Below are 8,161 nucleotides of genomic sequence, written 5' to 3'. Positions count from 1 at the left end.
TTCCTGTAACAGCCCGCACTTCCGAGCTGCTAGCTAATCACACTTAACATTCATAAAACACAATTAACACTTAATAACCTCGAATTACATTCATTATCTTGCAGCGGAACAACCCTATGAAGCGATCCTCGACCTGTCGGTCAAGGCCCACAACAATCATCCTCAATAACCAAATAACATATTACATAGTACCTTACTCGATTTCTAAAGCAATATAATAATTTATTCACAAATAAGGATATATAATCCTAAATACAATCTTCGAACCATAACACCTAATTATAACCTTGATTCCTAAATTCGTCCTTTTACTCCATTCCGAGCTTTCCACACACGAACCTACAAGATCACTAACAATGAACTCTGCCCCCACCAGGACAGGTTCCAAGAACAAAATTAGGAAAACTGAGTACACACTGTCCAACCAGAACATCTTTTCAGTGGCTTAAAAACGTATGTACAGATTTAAACTTATCTTATGAAACAATTGTAATCAAGATTTTACAAGACATTTGCAATCAAGATACATCGAAGTCATAAAGAAGTATATAACAATTATTGGAACATATTTTGTAATGCTTCTTCCATAGAACTAATACAATCTTTCGAAGTCAACCCTAACATACTTTACGTCAATAAATCTCTCTCACTTCTATGGATCATACACCAAAAATATTTAATCCATATGTATATCATAATTAACTCTTGCATAAATTCCTAACAAGTTCCTTAGTAATCATTTCCAAAATCGGCGCATGAACTCTATAACTTGGGTGAGTAAAACATTATTTCAGAAATCAAAGTTTGAAATATCTTTTCACGAAACCATTCGAATACTCAAATACATATATTCTATTTTTCTTTCAATATCACACTGGGGAAGAGAACACGAATAAAGTTGCCTTACAGGCACTACAAGAAAATAGGTTTTGGGCAACAAAAATATTCGTCGCCCAAAGGGACAAGTTCGTTGCACAAAGGTTTGGGCAACGAGATTTTTGCGCACCAATTTCGTCGTCTTAGGCTCGACGCCCATTGTATTTGGTGCGTCGAAAATTGTGATCGTTGCCCAAACCACATCTTGGGCATCGAGTTACATTCGTTGCCCATAATGGTCTTTTGTGCTACGAGCCCCGTATCCGTTGCACATTTATGGGGACAGTTGGGCAACGAGTTTCTTAAAACGTTGCCCATACTTGACTGACTTTTGGCAACTACTTAACTTTCGTCGCCAATATCACTGAACTTTGTGTAACAATTACTATTTTTTGTCGCCCATTATATTTTTAGTCTTACATGACATGATGTTTTGGGCAACACCAGTTTCGTCGCCCAAAATACTTTAGGCTACGAATTGTTGTACATATTCTTCAATCACGCGCTAAATTGAAATGACAATGTGTGAACCCTATTTTGTTGCCCAAATTGGTATGGACTACAAATTATTGTTATCGTGAATCTATAAGATTTTTTCCTGTTCGTATATATTAGATGAACCTATTAAAAAGAAAAATATGAGATAATAGAAGTATTCGTGGAATAACAAATTGTATATAATCAAAGTACTACAAAAATAATCTTCAAATTTGACATTCAATGTAACTTGAATAATTCAAAGTAAACCTAAAAAAAAAAAAACTAATCAGCAGTACCCATAATCTACGAAGAAATTCACATAATCCAAGCCTTATCATAGCTTTCCTCTGCTAATTTCGGAAAATAGTCACGGCCCATTGTTCCTGATAAAATAAAAAACGTTATAATTAGATACCCATGTGATTAAAAAATGGGGGGAATTAATGATCTTGTTACTCTTTCTCCCGAAAAAATATATAGGTGCACCGATATAACAAGTATAACTACAATGGCAACGAACTGGACATAGAATCTAATGGGTAAACATGATATAAGAGCGTAAAGAAAAATCTGCTCCAATAACACAGCTCATCAAGACTCACAAGAAATATTACAGTCAACAAAGTTACATATAGATGTCATTCATTCACTAAGCCCCACAGTCCTAATTTATGAAATTTCAAAACTGGTATCATGAAAGTATGGTTCAGCACACATGTGACTTTGAAATGCGCTATATTGACATTAGGCTATCCAAAAGCCAAATCCTCATATTTCATACACTCTCATGCGAGCAATCAAAATAAAGATGACAGAAGTTGTGCAGCTCCTTGTAACCAGCCAAAAGTTAAAGGGCATGATAAGCTTTACCAATCCAGTAAAAGTCAAGTTGTAACAATAGAACATTTGGTACAGATATAGAATGATGGAATCCTTACAAACTAACTGCATGCCTAACATAGGTGAATTAGAGTGCTACATAGTGATATCTAATAGTCCACATTACCTGGTAGGCTGGTACTTAACTACAATCATGCCAAAGCAATGAAAAACTTCAAGTCTGACAAGAAGGGGATTCCTCTCTAACATCAGTAATTTTAAAAGAGAAGATAATGTCATATTTTCCTGGTGAAGTAACAATTTGTCATAGAGCACGAATACCACAGCTAAATTTCATGAATTGATCAATATTAATTAAGAAATTACTTTAACTATATATCCTCCAGAATTTGACAATGCATCTCAAAAAATATGTATGCCTTTCTTACATTATCTAATTACTAGTAGCTAAAAAAACTAATAGATGTTTATCCCTTAGAGAAAGGTGAGAGATCCTTTATACCCACGATGCTGACATGACATTAAGAGAGATGTTTATACCAGCAACGCAGTCAAGCATGCAAGTCAAAGGCTAGTTGTACAAGATAACTATTTCCTTAGAAAGACCATCTGTTAAAGACATCACTCGAGCTCTAGATGGTGGAATAAGTGGCTCAGGTATCTGGTAACAAAGAGTCTAACTAAAAGGGAACATGTGTGCGTGTGAGCATGATATTTTTGTAAGTTTCTTAAAGTTAATGTGACATCATACATACAAAAAGCTACGCAGCAAACAGATAAAGGAAAACAGAAAACTCAAAAACAGAAAGGACTTGTTCAGGTGAGGAGATAGACATGGAAGAAAGATGCATATAAGGATTACAAAGGATAGTACAGCAAATTCAGTTATTATCAGTAAAATTTCAGTATTTACAAGTGGAAAAAAAGTTCTAATCAGGAAAAGAAAAATTACCAGTTTTAGTCAGTATTATTTAATAAGATAGTTTCAACTCAGTAAAAATCAGGTGAAGAGATAATCAACATTCAGCTTCTTCATAGCAACTTTGATGAGCTTCAGTTTACTTACCACCTTATACATTGGGACCCTAGTAACCGACCTATCCCAACAAGATCTTATAATCTTATTATTATAGAGTTCAACTACTACATAATATTTAGTAGTTTCTTGGGATCTCCTTATATCGCAAGTTCTGTAAGGGGTGGTGGCAGTAAGGGGGGTTTGTAGGGGGGTGGCAGTAGAGTGAGTGTCTACAGGGGGTGGTGGCAGTAGGGAGAGTGTCTGTAGGTGGGTGGTGGCAGCAAGGGGGAGTGTCTGCAGGGATATCCTGTATGATGAAACAAAGGGTTGCAGATAGCAATTAGCATAATGACTTTCAAGAGGTACTATGTGCAAAACAGAACCTGGTAATTCATCTTAGAGTTGTTATGAGACGAGGGTACATGTATTATGGGACTTGCTAGTGCTTTGTGTCATGTGAAACTGGTCTTATTCTCTTGTTCTTAGCTTGCTGTAGAATTCGTCTCAAATTCAGCGAGTTGTTTCAAAGATTCAATACTCTTGCTTATATGACTTCTAACTAATTCATGGCATATGGTAGAAACCAGAAACTCACTGTCAAACTAGAAACTAAAAAAAACGTTCAAGAAATTACTCCTCAATCAACCTTAGAAAATCTTTCAAGATTCAATTGGTAAAATCTTGAACTATCAACAACAACAACAAAAAAACTCCACAGCTTCACAATCAAGCGATTTACAAATATTCACAAGAAACTCCACACAAATCAATCGATTTCACATAAAAGAAACCTTCCAAATCTAGTGCGATTTAAGGAAATCTTACCAAAACAGACAAAAAAAAGACTTCGCACAAAAACCTCAGCAAGAAATAACTTAAATTTTTTTTTTACCAGAACACCAAAAAACTTCACACGAATATTCAGCAAGCAAGAACTTGATATGATACCATGTTATAAGAAAATGGTCAATTGTCAAGCAAAAAAGTTCTTTAACTTGAATTATTAATATGAATTCGCTAGCCTCACTGTTGATCTCCGGCAGCGACCCACATCACCACCTGCGTAATTTGAAAAAGTTAGGGCAAAGCATAAGAGGGTAACAATTGACCATCATAATTGAACTTGTCACTTGAGAGACATCCAGGTTCTCGTTAGAAGTCACCAATTCACCGGGAAAAAACCGAAGAGGAGGGCACCACTGAACCACCGTGTACCGAAGAGAGTGAGTTGAGACTTGAGAGATATGAGCAGTTGAATGTGAGATGAGGGAACGTGATTTTGGAAGGAACGTGCTTTTGTGGGAAATTTTTGGAGGGAGTTATTTTTCCGCTATTTTTTGTTTGGTATGGACAACGAATCTTAAATTTAACTGGCCCATTTACTAAATAAGGGCAACAAAATACATCCTTTTGTCGCCTAATAAAAGAATTGGGCAACCTAAACTTATTTCGTCGCCCAATTATGAATTTGGGCAACAACAAAAAGTTTAGTCGCCCCATAATGTACACTAAGGCAACAAAATCAACTCGTCGCCCTTGTTTTCGATTATGGGCCACGAAATTCAGTTTTGTTGCCCTTTTGTTTCAAATCCGTCGCCCAAAACCTATTTTCTTGTAGTGAGGCGAATTCTCTAAGCTTTTTACAAGGGACGTCTCCCTCTTCCGTTTTGTACTGCTTGCAAGACTTTTAGGTCATGACCCCACATAACGGAGCAATACTCGCTCTAGAGCAATACCTGCTCTAACACATAATGAGCAATACTCGCTCTACCAATGTTGTTTGTCACTGCTTTAGCAGCTTCTTCCCCTCATAAAAACAGAATGATAATTTCATATTTTTGAAAATTTAGATCATATTCTCATAACAGAATCACTTTCGGGTATTAAATATACCTAAATCAAATTACTTGCATAATATAATTGAGTTTCTATTAACTTGGTATAAATCAGCCTTTTATAAAAATTCTTCGGCTAAATTCCTTTCAAACACGGACTTTAAAGAAACTACACTTCAATCCAATAAAAGATTCTCCAAAACAAATTATTGTTTACGAAAAGATCATAACCCAATGTAGAGTTTCTATTCTATATAAACTTTATATCTAAAACAAAAAATGCTCTTTACGAAGAATAACCTTTCCATTTAATCCTATCTAGCAATCCATCAAACTTATAACCATCTCCAACATATATTTCCTATCTTACAAAATCCATTTTCAAGGATTCGGAATTCTTAAAGTCTACATCTGAATAATATGATATATCCTTTAGTCTGAAGTTCGGTGAGAATCCTCTAGTTGAATCAGAAATGAACTTCTTTATCGATAGAGGCAATCTCCAATCACTTTAACAAAAGAAAGTTTCAATATTTACTTCCAATATCAAAACAACTATTTAAGTCCTATTATGACATTGTGCCCAAGATGCAAAATTTCATTTGAAGATTCAAACAAGTGTACTGATACAAAATTTGAAATTAAAAGAAAGAGAATACATAGCTTACATATATTACCCTTGATATGAGTGGCAAAAACTGATTTGGGGTTTCCTTTAGCCAAGAGTGCAGTAAATGGAGTAAGGAATCAAGTCATTAACAGCAACACAAAGCAGCAGCGACAACAACCAAAACAACAGCTGCAACGGCAACCACCAATAGCGGCGGCAGCACGATAGTGGCAGCAACACCGCTAAGGCAGAGGAGAGAGAAAAACGCTGCAACAGTGGCAGCAACAACTACAACTTCCAGAGACCATAACTCTTAGCTCCGAACTCCGATTGAAGAAATTTTGGAGCCTAAATTCAATAATTCGAAGAGATCTACAACTTTGATGAAGGAACAAAGGCTAAAAAATGTGTGCATGTTGCTTGAATTCGACGGACAGAACAAAGGTGAGAAGAATGAAGAGATTTTGTGGTTTACCTCTAAACAACTTGTTTTAATGAATCAATTTTTCCTCCACCAAGAAAATAACTCATCTCAAATTATAAATTGAAGACTTTGAAACAGATTGAACTTGAAATATTTTGTGGCTGATTCAATTGAAGACACGAAGGAGATGAGAGTGATGTGGTGTGTCTTTGAGGAGATGACACGAGGAGTAATAAATATGAGAATAAGAATTTTTTTCCAATTTGAGCTTAAAAGCATATACTTAATACCTCATTTTGATAAAATCCACACCATCATAATTGTATTTAAAATAATAATTCTTAGTAATCTCTATTAATATAAAGCTTAGTTAAACTAATAAACACATTACTTAATATAAAACATGCTTAAAAATACGGGATTCTGTAACAGCCCACACTTCCGAGCTGCTAGCTAATTATACTTAACATTCATAAAACTCAATTAACACTTAATAACCTCGAATTACATTCATTATCTTGCAGCGGAACAAACCTATGAAGCGATCCTGGACCTGTGGGTCATGGGCCCACAATAAATCATCCTTGGAAACCAGATAGCAGAATTACATAATATCTTACTCGATTCCCAAAACAGTAGAATACTTAAACATTAAATGAGAACTTAATATTCAACAACTTATATTCTATATCTAACTTCGAATCACTAATATATTTACAATTTTATAGCCAATTCTTTATTTCCAATCCACTATGAGCTCCCAATACAAACCTGCAAATTACAGAAGGAAATACAAAACAAAACCAAAACTAAAATGAGCGAAAAACTCAGTAACTTTACTTCAGCCCATCAAAACGGTTTTGGTTCGTAAACATTTTTCATATCAGAAACAAACTTGGTAATTGTTCGGAAATAATTCATCTTTTAAATATTTTGCTGGCATAGCTCAATTACTTAACACAAATCGCTGGCAAGTACAGGCTTATAACATAACATAACATAATATTCGACCTTATCTGGTCTTATCACATATACGAATCATTTTACTCCACCTGTACCTTGCCCACTATTCATCTCAGTTCATAAACTAAGCCAACTAAAATCATTTCGAAAATATTTTCTCATTATCATACTCAAATCATATTTCAAGAATACTTTATAGTTTCCGAACAATTCCAATAACTAGATCAAACATACTTTATATTAATCACTATAATTTCATAACTCACACATGTAAATGCATCTATAACCATGGCCATGACTATAAACATAATACGATATCAAAAGCACAACATACACACACGGGCATGTAAATATGTTTAGCTGAACATAAAGGTTACCTCAAATCGCAATTCAATCCTTTATTGACAAACCTTCAATATTTCGACATTTGATAACCAAGTATAGCTCAAAATGCGAACCTTATCTCCATAGCCATACTCCAACATTAACCTCAAAACAACAATTACAACAATTAACATCCTTACTACCAATTAGATAAAGAAATTAACAATAATACTCGCTCCAAAGCAATACCTACTCTAACACATAATGAGCAATACTCGCTCTACGAATGTTGTTCGTCACTGCTTTAGCATCTTCTTCCCCTCATAAAAACAGAATCATAATTTCATATTTTCGAAAATTTAGATCATAAATATCAAATTCTCATAACAGAATCACTTTCGGGTATTAAATATACCCAAATTAAACTACTTGCATAATATAATCGAGTTTCTATTAACTTGGTATAAATCAGCCTTTTATAAAAATTCTTCGGCTAAATCCCTTTCAAACACGGACTTTAAAGAAATTATACTTCAATCCAATAAAAGATTCTCCAAAACAAAACATTGTTTACCAAAAGATCATAACCCAATTTAGAGTTTCTATTCTATATAAACTTTATATCTAAAACACAAATGCTCTTTACGAAGAATAACCTTTCCATTTAATCCTATCTAGCAATCCATCAAACTTATAACCATCTGCAACATATATTTCCTATCTTACAAAATCCATTTTCAAGGATTCGGAGTTCTCTAAAGTCTACATCTGAATAATATGATATATCCTTT

General features: G+C 34.4%; 1 long non-coding RNA gene across 1 annotated transcript; it reads right to left on the bottom strand.

The window, feature by feature from the left end:
- Positions 1-1,531: 1,531 nt before the first annotated feature.
- LOC125497469 (uncharacterized) lies at positions 1,532-6,315 on the bottom strand. Its single transcript, XR_007274243.2, has 2 exons — positions 5,718-6,315; positions 1,532-1,739 (listed from the first exon to the last, which is right to left on the bottom strand). It is a non-coding gene; the product is annotated as an uncharacterized LOC125497469 (long non-coding RNA).
- Between the last annotated feature and the right edge of the window lie 1,846 nt (positions 6,316-8,161).

Source organism: Beta vulgaris, chromosome 5 (assembly GCF_026745355.1).
Source record: "Beta vulgaris subsp. vulgaris cultivar EL10 chromosome 5, EL10.2, whole genome shotgun sequence".
Lineage (NCBI taxonomy): Eukaryota > Viridiplantae > Streptophyta > Magnoliopsida > Caryophyllales > Amaranthaceae > Beta > Beta vulgaris.
The sequence above is the reverse complement of the archived record's forward strand: the minus strand, read 5'-3'. Positions and strand labels throughout refer to the sequence as shown.